The sequence below is a fragment of the Solanum stenotomum genome, chromosome 7, assembly GCF_019186545.1.
Source record: "Solanum stenotomum isolate F172 chromosome 7, ASM1918654v1, whole genome shotgun sequence".
Lineage (NCBI taxonomy): Eukaryota > Viridiplantae > Streptophyta > Magnoliopsida > Solanales > Solanaceae > Solanum > Solanum stenotomum.
In genome coordinates, this window is record NC_064288.1 from 48043405 (window position 1) to 48057343 (window position 13939).

Here is a 13939-nt window from a genome sequence, read left to right on the forward strand (position 1 = left end):
AATAAGTTGATCACAATTAGCCCTCAAATGAGTCAAAAGATTTTCAACTCCACTAAAAGTGTCAACTTTTGGTACTTTAAAACCTTCTGGAAGCTCCAAATGTGGATGGCGACACAAATCTTCATAATTCAACCCCATAATGTCTAGGGTGTATTGAACATCCTTCATTGCATTCATAACTTCCTCTCTGATGCTTTTCTCAGTCTTTCCTTTTNGCGTTCCAACTTGGCCACTACTTGATTTCTTTAGAAATAAACCATTCCAAAACTTCTCCTTTTAGACTTCGACTAAAGAGTCGCATTAAAAAAGCTTCATCTTTCCCAACTCCAATAAGTTGATCACAATTAGCCCTCAAATGAGTCAAGATTTTCAACTCCACTAAAAGTGTCAAATTTTGGTACTTGAAAACCTTTTGGAAGCTCCAAATGTGGATGGCGACACAAATCTTCATAATTCAACCCCATAATGTCTAGGGTGTATTGAACATCCTTCATTGCATTCATAACTTCCTCTCTGATGCTTTTCTCAGCCTTTCCTTTTATGACCTTCCACTCATTCTCCTTCTTCTCACAATCATCGAGTTCAAAATGTGTAGCAGAGAAAGGGTATGATTCTGGCGATATTGGAAAATGAAATACGATTTTTAGAGGTAAAGGTTGAGTAGTAGGTAGGTTTTGGACAATTTGAGTAAGGATTTGATAAATCGGAGGAAAATTCTGGAAAACATTGGTACTTAGATTTTGAGGAGTAGGTAACTTTTGGTGTGAGGAGCTAGGATGGTGTGGATTAGGGGTGGTTAAGTCGATGAAGGAAGGTTTTTGAATCATAGTGGTGATTGAATTGTTTGGAAAACGTTCGGATGTTGGATTCGAAGTAGGAAAATGAAGTGGAGGTCTTTCATTGTCTGGAGTAGGAATGTTGGCAGCAAAAGCCAAATTAGTCAAATCTCGGGTCTTATCCATTTCAGCAATATGTTGGAACAATTGTGCAATCAACTTGTTCTGTTCAGCAATGATAGGGTCATTCCAGTAATTTTGATCAACTCAGTATTCTCAACATTTTCAACCATTTTCTCTTTGCCTTTTGAAAAACACTGGTCGAAGAAGGAATCTTTGGTGTCTTTGGACCTTGTGAAGTACAGATGTTCAACCATTTTACTCAACACAGATCAGTTTTGAGTACCTGACAAAGAAAAATAACTCAAAGACAAATGTGTTAGTCTGTGTCGATGATAAATAATACAAAATATCACACACATTACTGTAAACACATAATAGTTGCTTCATTTGAAGATAAACTAGCCCACATATAGAAAAGATGGCTAAAAGGCATAAATTTGTCTATTTAACTTTGGGATTCGTGATAGGAAGATTGACTTGCGTCAAGCCAAGTTTTTTATTTTTGCATATTTCATTGATTTTCGATTAAGATGAAATTCCAATCTCATTGCAAGAGTTGGAAAAGATAGGATTTCTCAAAAATGGGGTATCGAGCCTTAAAAGGTTGCCTACGTATCTCACGAGGATAATTCAGGTCATACGTAGTTCAACCCACTTGAATCTCTTTTCGATTTGAGATGACGAATCTCTTTTTGATATGAGAGACTAAGATTTGAAAAATGAAGTTCGAATTTTGTTGGAAACTAAAGACTCAAAGATTATTTGGACGCACTTTCGATAGTGACTTGATATTTATGCTTAAAGGGTTCAAGAAAAATTCCAAGACGAGTAGGCTAGAACATCTTCAAATAAAACAACATATTCTCACAAACAGTTATAACACATAAATAGTTATTGCGCGTTCTACACAGATATGTGACCCTTTTGTGCCAAAGGTAGGCCTAATGATTTGAAGGATGTATAACGTCATTTGAAACATTCCATTGACCCAAAACCCAAATTTGTACAAGTTTTATAAATAAACTAAATGGGGATACATAATAGGGAAAAAGAGATACAAAATAATTATTCCTGCACATGGGTACAATCTTAAACTAAGCTTCCATGGAAGGATTCTTCGTTCTTGAGCTTCTTGCCATCTCTGAATGCCAACATCTTCAGATGCAATGGTAATTTGATTATTCTTCAATTCGAACAAACTATTAAACTTCCAACCCCAAGAGACAATGTTTTGCCAAATGATGTATACATCCTTCTAATTTAAACACATAAGCATGATTGCCTTTTGTTGACCAATGAGCTAAATAGACACAAGGTGGGATTCTAATGCGCCCAACACGCCTTGGGTGTTAGGTCAACTTAGTTCAAATGCGTTAAATTGGGGATTTGGTTTTCCTCTACGCTAGTTGACTAAGAGTGACTTTTGAAAGACCGGAAACCCAAGTGGACAATTTAGGCTGGAACTCACGACAATCATTGGACGCATGACGTACCAATAAATTACCGATCATTCCGGAAAAGGATCAAGTAAAAAAAATCCGACAGCGATTATGCAGAAACCGTCCTTAATATACTATACATACAACAGAAAATGTCATGAATGCAATGACAATTATAACAATTTAAACACATTAAACACAAATAAAAAATTCAACAATTAATAACAATTAGTCAAATAGTCAAATCTTATGGTTAGAACTTAATTAAATCCCCAACAGAGTCACCATTTCTGTTTTACTCAAAAAAATAAAAGAAAAGTGATTTGTTTCGAAAAATAGACTAAACTTATGTTTTGAAGAGAAATCAATTTTTCAAATAGAGTCGCCACTTAATTATTTTAACAAATTGAGAAAAATTATGATTTTTCAAAAGACTTAAACAGATAAAATCAATTGAAATAAAAAAGGATTCAAGTTCAATGTACATTCCGAGAAGGTATTAGGCCCTCGAAATGTCCGCTAACTTGCAGTTGACCGATGATTTGACTAAAATGAATTTTCAACTAACTTTAAAATATTAACTAAATAAAAAGAAAATCATTTTTTATTATTAAGGGAAAAACTAAAGGAAACTTTCTAAGGAAGATAATTCAAGTGTTGACAAGACCATAAATAAAATAAAGCTAAGTAATAAAATACGAATATTTTAATTTTAATATAAAAGGAGAAACGACTATCTTTAGGGAGTTAATTAAATTAAACAAAAATCAAATAAATTGTTAGTCAACACAATAACAAATAAATATAAGAGAGAAGAAATATTGAATTTGGGCCTTTGGCCTAAATCCCATATCTTGATAAATTGTCATATTCTAAAATTTTAAAGGGAAAATTTTCAAAATGTCAATAATTTTAGCATTTTATGGACCCTCTTATCAACATTTTCAATATTTATTAATAATGTCAATATTTTAGTTTGTTATTGTTCTGATTTATGTATTTCTTTTTGTTTGTTTGATTTGAAAGAATACAATTATTTAATAATAGAAAGGAGAAAATCATGGATAGAGTATTTTAAAAAAAGGAACATATATATCACTTAAAATTCTCATCAGTTACAATTTCAAAAGTAATTGATTGTATTCATTCCAATATGTATGAATTATGATATGTGTATTTGTATTCATTGTGGTTTTCATGTTTGGATTTGTACATTGACATTTGTATTTCTTTATTAGTTTGTATTCATTCCAATAGGTATACCAAATTTATTTGTAGTTATTAAGAAACATATTTGTATCCATATACTTATGTAAAATCGTGTTCATTCAGTATAGATACAACATTGATTTGTATATTTTTCAAAAATGTATATTTTTTCTTAAAATTCCAACAAAATTTGTATTTCAGTCATCAAAAACATACAAACTTACAATCAAAATTTGTATTTTAAAAAAAGTATTTCTTATCTGTTATGTATTCCAAAATATATTGTTTTCAAAGTTTATTTTCTAGAACATCTACTAAATCAGATTCCAAATTATTTTGTACTCCAAGCATCCAACATACAAAAAAAGTCAATAATTATTTTTTAACTTTGAAATATGGCTAATGATTTTGTACTTGCATTTCCTTTGGGTCCTTCTGCATGTGAGAAAGATGCAAACATACTTCAATTTCTTGAAAAGATAACTAGAATTGTTGATGTTGTCCAACAAAGTGTCTTAGATGAGATATTGATCCGAAACTCCCAAATTGAATACCTTAGTGACTGTCTAACCTTTAAATTCAATATTCAGATAGTAACTTATGAAGATCTTCAAATCCAAAATATAAAGTACGATCCAGATCCATTTTCAAATCACTTTTTCAATAGCCATTTTTGAATCACTTCTAAACAAATTAAAGAATCAACAGTTAATGAATACTCGATCTTTTTGTATTTCACCGACAATCTCAAAGTTCAACGAAATCAATCCAATTCACTTCGAAATCTCAATCGATTATTTCAAAATTTTCTTCCCTAATGGAAACAATCGCAAATCAGTCGAATTCACTTTGACAAAGGTTGGAAATCTTTTGAATGATTTCTGAGATTTCTTAGAAAAATTGAGAAATTTGATTTAGAAAAGGCAAGGCGTAAGTTAGTTGATGATATAGAATAATGGAAGAAATTGTGACAGAGAGAAAAAGAGAAAGGATAGAATTTGAGTAAAAAATTTAGAGAGAGAAAAGTGGTAATGGGGTCTTTGTTTTTAACTTTCACACATAGTGAAGTAAAAAAATCAGTAAATTTGAGAAATAAAAGGAAGGTAAATGAATTATATTAGGATACACTTTCTTTGCTAAAATATTGACATTTTGACATTTTTAATATTTATTTTAAAGTGTAGTGTTTTCAATAATTATGTTAGAAATTTTGACTAGTTAGCTAATTTATCCAATTTTAAAATCATGGGTTTTGGCCCATTTTCCTACTACTTGGACCTGCTGTAATTATCTTGGGCTTTTAGCCCCCTTTTTCATTCTCATTCGTCATGATATACACCTAGTGTATATTTGATGTATACACCATATATACAACTAGTTCTCGAGCTCCCGGACTTGTATTTTTATTTGAAGTTTGTATTTCAACATTTTCAACCTGCTTTGACATATCTTGAACCTGCATACTCTATTTTCCGACTTACCAGTGTATACAACAGGTATATTATCTCTTTTTGAGTTTTTCTAAGCTTGAAAATTTGATTTCCAGCCCACATCCATCATCTTCAACCTATACACATGTTTCACATCTTGCTATGGGGGCTGACTCGAAGGAAAATGAGGATTTGGGGCCTTTATGGCCCATCCGAAATATGAAGGAAAGAAGAGAGGAGTCCAATATTTGCAACAAAAATGATGATAAGAATTAGTGCTCAATAATAATATCTCAGATATCATAATTCTAAACAATAACCGAACTCACAAAATACGAAATGGTAAAGTATCGGAAGGAACACAAATAAACATGTTAAACAACACAACAAAAACAGCCGGCAGAGACTACACATTTAGAAACCATGTTGCAAATATTGGAGCTTTCAAGCTAAGAGTCGTACTGATACCAATTTAACACTTTCTATTTATTTTTTATGACTACAATAGGTAACAAGGAAGTTGATAGCTCAGTAAACCTAGAATTGAAAGCATTTGGAGAGTGGCTCTAATACCAACTTTATTATGACCCTAGTTTATACCCTAGTTAAGACACGATACTTCAAACCATGAATGATCTCTGGCTATCCCTTAACATATTAGGCATATCATATGCACTATTGCAGAAACTTCTGAATAAAGCATATACTACTTTAGAATTTAAATATAAGTCTATTGGGACATGGCCCTAACTACCTTAAAACAAAGACAACATACAGAAAAAAGTTGACAGTCTAAAACAACAGAGTCTCCAATAAGAAGGGCTCACCAAAAGCTAACTAAGAGTGCTGCAACCTCACTAGCCATGAATTTGAGTGTGAATATCATAATCTACATCATAAAATATGTAGTGCATATAAATATATGTGTCAGTACATGGAATGTACTGAGTAAGTATGGAAAGATACTAGCTAAATCATTCAAATAATTATGAACAAGATAGTGAAATAATATTTCCAAGATCATATGTATACATACATATGATCTTGGAAATCTTCTTTTACTATCTTGTTCATGATTCTATAAATGGTTTAGCTAGTTTCCTCCCTTACTTACACAGTACATTCCACATACTGACGCATACATTTCTCAGAGTATCCAAATAAAAAGGGCTCACCAAAAGCTAATCAAGAGTGCTGCAACCTCACTAGCTATGCATTTAAGTGTGAATATCATTATCTACATCATAAAATATGTAGCGCATACAAATATATGTGTCAGTACATGGAGTGTATTGACTAAATATGAAAAGATACTAGCTAAATCAATTATAGAATTATGAACAAGATAGTGAAATACATACATATGATCTTGGAAATCTTCTTTTACTATCTTGTTCATGATTCTATAAATGATTTAGCTAGTTTCCTCCCATACTTACTCAGTACATTCCATGTACTGACATTTGTATGCGCTACATATTTATGATGTAGATTCTGATATTCACACTCAAATGCTTGGCAAGTGAGGTTGCAGCACTCTTAGTTAGCTTTTGGTGAGCCCTTCTCATTTGGGGACTCCATTGTTTTGGACTGTCAACTTTTTTCCTTATGCTGTCTTTGTTTTGAGGTAGATGAGGGTCATGTCCTGGCAGACTTATATTTTCATTCTAAACTAATAGAGACTTTATTCAGACTAGTAATGTAGTATCACGAAGTTTATTGAATTCTTTATTAAGCATATGTTTCAGTCTTGCAATAGTTTATATGATATGTCTACAATGTTAAGTCAAGGGTTATCCTGGGATCATTCATTGTCTTAGGTACCGTGTCTCGACTGGGGAATAGACTCAGGTCATAACAAACTTGGTATCAGAGCCGCTTATATGTCAGCATTGTCGATATAGGTCAAAGTTCAACTGAGTTTAGGAAAATCTTAGTAAGGCGGGGAAAACCTTAGTGCTGAGTCTAGGAAAATTCTATACGGCGAAGCAAAACTTAGTGAGGATTCTAAGTCCATAGAGGGGTATATGTGACACCTCAGCTTAAGATTATAAGTCCCACATCGTCAAAATATATGAGAGACTTTGGGTATATAAGTAAGCAGGCCTTACCAATTTGTGACGCATTTTAAAGTCGTGTGGGCCAATACCCAAAGTGGACAATATCACTTGTTGGTTGGGCTGTTACAAATGGTATTAGAGCAACTCATGTGTTAGCCTTGTCTATGTGGGCTATAGTTCAACTAAGTTTATGCAAATCCTGATAAGACGGGGAAACCTTAATGCTGAGTCAAGGTGAATCCCATATGGTGGGAAAAATCTCATTGATGACGTTGAGTCCATAGATGGGGTATATGTGACACCTCAATTTAAGATTATAAGTACAACACCGCCAAAACATAGGAGAGATGTTGGATAGATAAGTAAGTATGTCTTACCAATTAGTGACATATTTTAAATTCGTGTGGGCCTAAGCCCAAAGTGGACAATATCACTAGTTAGCTAGGCCGTTACAACGGGTTTTCAAGATGAGGGGAGAAACCAAACAAGCTAGTGTTTCCTAAAATCGGACTTAGGAGTTCAATTGGGGTCCTTTGGTGGTGGATCATCCCTTCTTGCAGGTCGGGTGGGTAAGGGATTTTTATGCCATCCTCCCTACTATTTTATGGGATTCTCCCAACCCCACCATCCGTATTTGAGGAGTGTGTCCCTCTAGATGCCCGGTCTATAAATAAAGCACTAGGGTGCCAAAGGTCTTTAATGCAGCATATGATGTCAATCTTAGGGAGATGCATATGACATGGTTGCATAACACAATGGTGGAAGAGAAGTACTATGGGAGGTCTTTTGGCCTACTTTAAAGAGGTTTACCATGCACTACTATTCACCCAATGATCGGAGGTGGCTATCACTGGTTCACTACAAGAGATTATCAATAACACTTGAAACCACAAGTAAAGTAAACAAATTCATTGCATAAGATTATCAACATAATGTCGTTTCACTTTCTTTCTTACGTTTTCGCCGACATGCATTGCACAAGTGATACTATAAAGTGGTAGACATGCATACATACATAACTTGGAAAACACACAACTATCACCTACTGAAAGGTAGGCCATAAGTTCCCTACCCAAGACAACACACAACCATATCATAGAACAACCTCAAATTACTAACTGCCATTATCGACCTAACCACCTTAGGCACAAGCCTAACTATCCAACTCAGAGAATGAAATACCCTAAACATACACAAGATATGATGTAGGTAAAGATGGGTTTTAACTTCTCAATTTCAAAAAAACCCAGCCTACCTAGGCGCCAAGCAACTATTGAGGAACCTTTACTATGAGCTTTCGACTCAATGAGAGAAAACTGTGACAAACAAGGATTGGAATCCCTTGGGTTTTCACCTCTCTTGTTGTAATCTCTCCCCTCCATTGCTCACATGCCCTGGGTGCCTACATAGGGGTATTTGGAGCAGTCCTCATCTATTTCATTCTTTCAAAAGTGGGTGGAAAATAAAATAAATCACATTAACAATGATCTAATTTCACACAGTCCACTATAATGGTCGTGCATGCCCTATAGTAGTGATGCCATAGTGGAAGGCTTACCGCTATGTTAGGCTTATGTTAGCCTGATCAATATAAAATAAGGCAATTTTCTTGTGTGCTCAAATTTTTAAATTTGGCACTATATTTCCAAAATTTTGGGATTTCGCACTAGATTTCGCTGGGTAATGACAAATTGGGTCAGAAAGTCCCAATAGTAGCCAAGAAGATAATAAATTCTGAAAAATGTAACACACCATACATAAGAATTAAGCAGACAGACTCTACGAGTTCTAATTATATTTTCACGGTTCACTAGTACCAAATAACAATTAGATATACAAGTATCGATAAGAAGCATGCAGGAGATCACAATTGATTCTGAAGCAATTTTTGTTGGTTAACAGTATCAAACACCTGGTTAGAGCATAGAGGTTTCAAAAATAGTACAAAATCAGTACTAGAAGGTTGTTAGTGGTGTATTTGACTTTTGATTCCATTTCTTTCTCCACAAATGCAATCTCTCTAAAAGGTTTGTGCAGTCCCATAAATCATATAAGCAAAATTGAGTTAATTTTTCAATTCAAAGGTCTAAGATTTGAATGGAGATTATGGAATTCAACCCATTAAATATAAGACTCGACAAAATGATTTATAATTCACATACAATGATTAGAAGGATAACATAACAGCATAATAAAATTGAGTTTTCTTTTGACTACTAGTCTACAAGTAAGATGCAAGGATCTGTGAAATCATTGAATAGTGTACAATTTATACAAGATATGAGAGCTTAGAATATATCTATTTCTACAAAAATATCAATTGGCATTAATAGAAGTTTGGATGAAGAAAGGAAACCTACCTCATCAGTAGATTTTCTTTCTAGCATCTCACAGTTTTTCAAATTGATTTAAGAAGATGCGGACATAATGTCACATTCGACGTGATCTTGAAGTTCATATGAAGTGGATCTTCATTAAAGGGAGCTTATGTCGATATGAGACAGGGAAAGCTGAGATTTCAGAATTATGGTGGGAGGCTGATCAGAGTTCAAGCCACAGCGGCGAAATCGATAAGAAAACTCTAAGAAGCTGATATCTTTTCCTTTCCAATTTGACTGCATTTTTAGGTTTTGTTGTCTTTTTAGCTACTTTTGTATTGTTATTCTTTAGCCCTATCTGTTGTTGGATTGGGCATGTACTTCATTTTTATTTCAATAATATAGCTTATGGGCCTCACCATTTACATATGTAAAAAGTAATTAAAGGAGTGCTTTTACAGTCTTCAGTCTCAAAGGGGCAAGAATTAGTTCAACATGCTCCAACTATTTCTATTAATAATAATTAATATTTAATCCATTGGAATACTTAATCCCCACCCAAATAGAGTATTTCAATTGAATGGCAAGATCAACTTCCACTTTCACTCTGATAAAATTTGGTCTAGACTTAACATTAGTCGCCATGTCAATGGTTAATTGGTGAAACAGTTCTATAAAGTGGTGATGAGTTGTAAAATGTCATGGAAGACTCGGTAGATAAATCCATATAAAAATGAGGGTTGTTTTCTCGTTTGGCCTAAAATTCAGAGTCCATCTTTGTAGTCGCATAGTAGTACCCAAAATCATAATTTGTTTCTATAAAGTATATATTTTTGAAATTGTCTTTATCAGAGAAATTTATAAAGATATGCTTAGAATCAAAATGCCAAATTTTAACTGTACCTCTCCTAGAGAATCTGGCCCCAAATTCTCTTCGAGCGTCTTTAAATGTGCCTCTGCCATGTGCAAATTTGCCAGTAATGGCTAATTTGCAGACATTTGCAAGCTCTTCTTCTTCATTCAGAGTGAAGAAAACAACATGCTTTTCTTTGAGGAGCAATGTGGTCAGACTTTTAGCACGGACTTTGTCGTAATAGGTTTTTGAGCGTCCAAAGATGTGTCATATGTACCCTTTTTTCAGTTCACACACTATATTATCCATGGTAGCTGGCGAATCATTGAGGTATGTTATATTCAGATATTGGCCGGCCATGGCCGGTGGCAAAAATGCCCACTAACGGCTCCATTGTCGTCAACGGTTCTTTTCTTTAGAGAGAGAAGTATAGTGTTTTGTCCAAGTTGAATCTACTAGGATTGACTCAATAGAAGAAGACTCTGCATTAATATCCTGAAGATTATTTAAGAAATCTAAACAACTATTTTCCACTAGCTTTCTAGCCCGAATAGAGGATATGATCTTTCTTAGCTTGTGAATGTACACACATTCCCACTCTAGTTTATCCGTACTTGAAATTTCTAGAGTTGTTGTCCTAGAATTACAGTATAACACAATATGATAAGAAGACAATCAAGTCATACCTAAAACCACATCTAAGTCCAGCATATCCAAAGTGACCAAATCTATCCAAGTATGAAAACCCACAAACACCACAAAGCGTGAAAGATACACATGAGTCACTACCATTGACTCCCCAACTAGAGTAGAAACACGAAAATGAGCATCACGAACATGGCAAATCAAGTTAAGACCCAAGTCAAATTTAACAGATACATAAGAATGTGTGGATCCAGATCAAATAAAAAAGAAACCATCCAATCACACACATAAATGCCCAGGAAAGAGTAACAATGGGCCTTATCATATCAATTCGAGAAACCCCTCTAGCTTGTTGCATCGCTCCCCTCCCTGTATTATCATTACATATGCTTCAGTGACCTTTCTAATATTACCTCGCCTACCATGTGGTCATCCTGATGTGCCGCGAAATCTTGGCACATTTGATGCTTTAAAACTAAGGATTAATACAACAATCGAGTGAATTTATGTGGATATGATGTGTTTGGTAGTGTTTGCACAGGTAAAACAGGTGGACGTGAAATAGGAAAGAAAAGAAGAACATGCAGTGAAACTGAATTGAAACAAGTAAAGACAACAGATGGCTTCATGGACCGTGGTCTTCACTATTAACCGTGAAGTTGGTCGTGAATACCTTTCTAGTGAATTGTGGTAATACCAAGTAAATACCACAGATGATCTCATGGGTCATGGTCCTTACAACGATCCATGCAAGTGATCGTGAAACTGATCCAGTGAATAGGTATCAAAAAGATGAAGATTGAATTAACCAAGTAAAGACCACGGGAACCTATACGGACCGTGGTCGTTGTCACAATCTATGGTTGTGATCGTGGAGTGGATCGAGTGTTTAGGTTGTGAGAAGATGAAGTATAGTGTTTAACAAGTGAAGACCATGGAAGGCCTCACGGGTCGTGGTCCTCATCACGGTTCGTGACGGTGATCGTGAAGAAGATCTAGTGTACAGGCATTGAGGACTCACATTCTTTTTGGGCCAAGTATAGATCACGGCAAACTTCACGGACCGTGAAGACTTTGACGGTCCGTCATATTGCCCGTGAAGTTGCCCGACAGTTCAGTCCTACTTCAAGTAGGACTTTTTTTAGACACTTTATTTAAATTAATTAGGTCATTTTTAGTTTTTATCTCGTCATATCTGGAACAAGCGACTTTGTTTTGAATACTTTTCACTTTGGTTTTTATCAATTAACATTGAATCAATCTCAGAAGTTGGAATTTGATTTTGTGAATATCATTCGGTCAGTGAACTTGACAATTTTCATAAGTAAATTTTCTTAATGTTTTCATTACTAATCTCTGTTCATTTAGTGGAAGTCATGAGTGGATAAACACCACAACTGGGGTTGTGGGAACTATGACAGAAATCTAATTGTGAATTCGTAAAATGAGTAGATGGTGAATTATATTAGCCATATTTAACTCGGCTATCATTATTCGTTTGTTCTAATGAGTGCACACTTTAGAGTCAGAATGTATTATTGATTGTTCGAGAAAAAATAGATAATTGGGAAAAAGCAAAGTTAATTTGATAAAATGGCGTCAAAGGTCGAGTTCGAATAAGACAACTTTAACATCACTGTATGCGAGGGTAGAATTTCTTAACACTCAAAGACCGAGAGGAATTGAGTGAAAATTATATAATTAGACTGAGACGTGTTGGATATAGTCAACTCGCCTATAAATTACAATGCCTAAAGCTCTGCTACAGATGAACAATGGATGTAATGTCATGGGAAACATAACCCTAGTTTTATTTATTTTATCGAAACAACCTTAGAATCAATACTCTGTTAATTATTAACTCGGATCTTGTTTAACAATCTTAGTTACTAGAACTTTACAACTAAACCCAATTTACATTCCCTAATTGTTTTCTTTAGGAAATAATAACAACATTTAGGTAAACGCGACAGTGAAATCATTTCTGTAAAGAAGTTTTCTGTGGGATCGACCTCAACTCACGTTGAGTTCTATAAATCGACTTCGACCGTTTATACTTTTTAATTGAAGCGTACATTTGTCGTATCAAATTTTGGTGCCACTGCCGGGGAATTTTAATTCAGAAGTGTTTTACTAGCTTTTATTCAAAGTGTAGTTATATTTCCTAATTTTACGTCTTGTTCTTTGTCTGTGTCTCTTACAGGTGAGTTCGACTGTGTATGTCAAATACCAGAAGTAAGGGAGCTTCATTGATTTCATACGATCCAGAACATCGGAAAACAATCCGCAAAATGGTGAATGCACAAGGACTTGAGGCTCAGAGGCAAATATTGAGACTTGAAGTTTAGACCATTGCAAGAGGTGCTCAGCAACATGTTATGAACAACCAGCCTAGGGTGGTGGAGGAAAATGAAAGAGTGGATGAGATAATCCCTCCCCACCGCCAACAACTAGCTCCAGGGGGTCGAGCATAGCAGCCAGCACACGTAGTGTTTGAAGATGATGACTTAGACTTGGACAGACTTAGAGCCACATAAGCGATAGTGTTACCTGTACTACCTCCAGGTGTGAAATTTACAATCACCATCATTATGATTCAATTGCTGAATTTGAAAGGTATGTTCAGGGGTGCAGCTGGTAATGATGTGAATCAGCATTTGATGAACTTTGTGGCGATATGCAAATCACAAGAAATTCCTGGGGTTAGTCAGACAGCGATGAGATTGAGGTTGTTTCCATTGTCTCTCCCTGGGGAGGCAACCAATTGGCTGAATGAGATGCCAGATGATTCAATCAGAACCTGGACTGAATTGAAGGAAGCTTTCCTAGAACGATTCTATCATGAATCAAAAGAGTTGCAGATGAAGGATGATATAAGTGCCCACAAGCAGTTACCAGGAGAAGTGATGCATGACACTTGGTGGAGATTCAGCCAAAAGTTGAAAAAGTGCCTGAACCATGGTCTCACTGAGAGACATCTGAAACAGGCTTTCTATAGATCTCTAAATTATGTTACTAAGCATGTTGCTAATGCAGTGTGTGGAGGATCATTCATGAGGAAGCCATTTGTAGAAAACATGCACTGG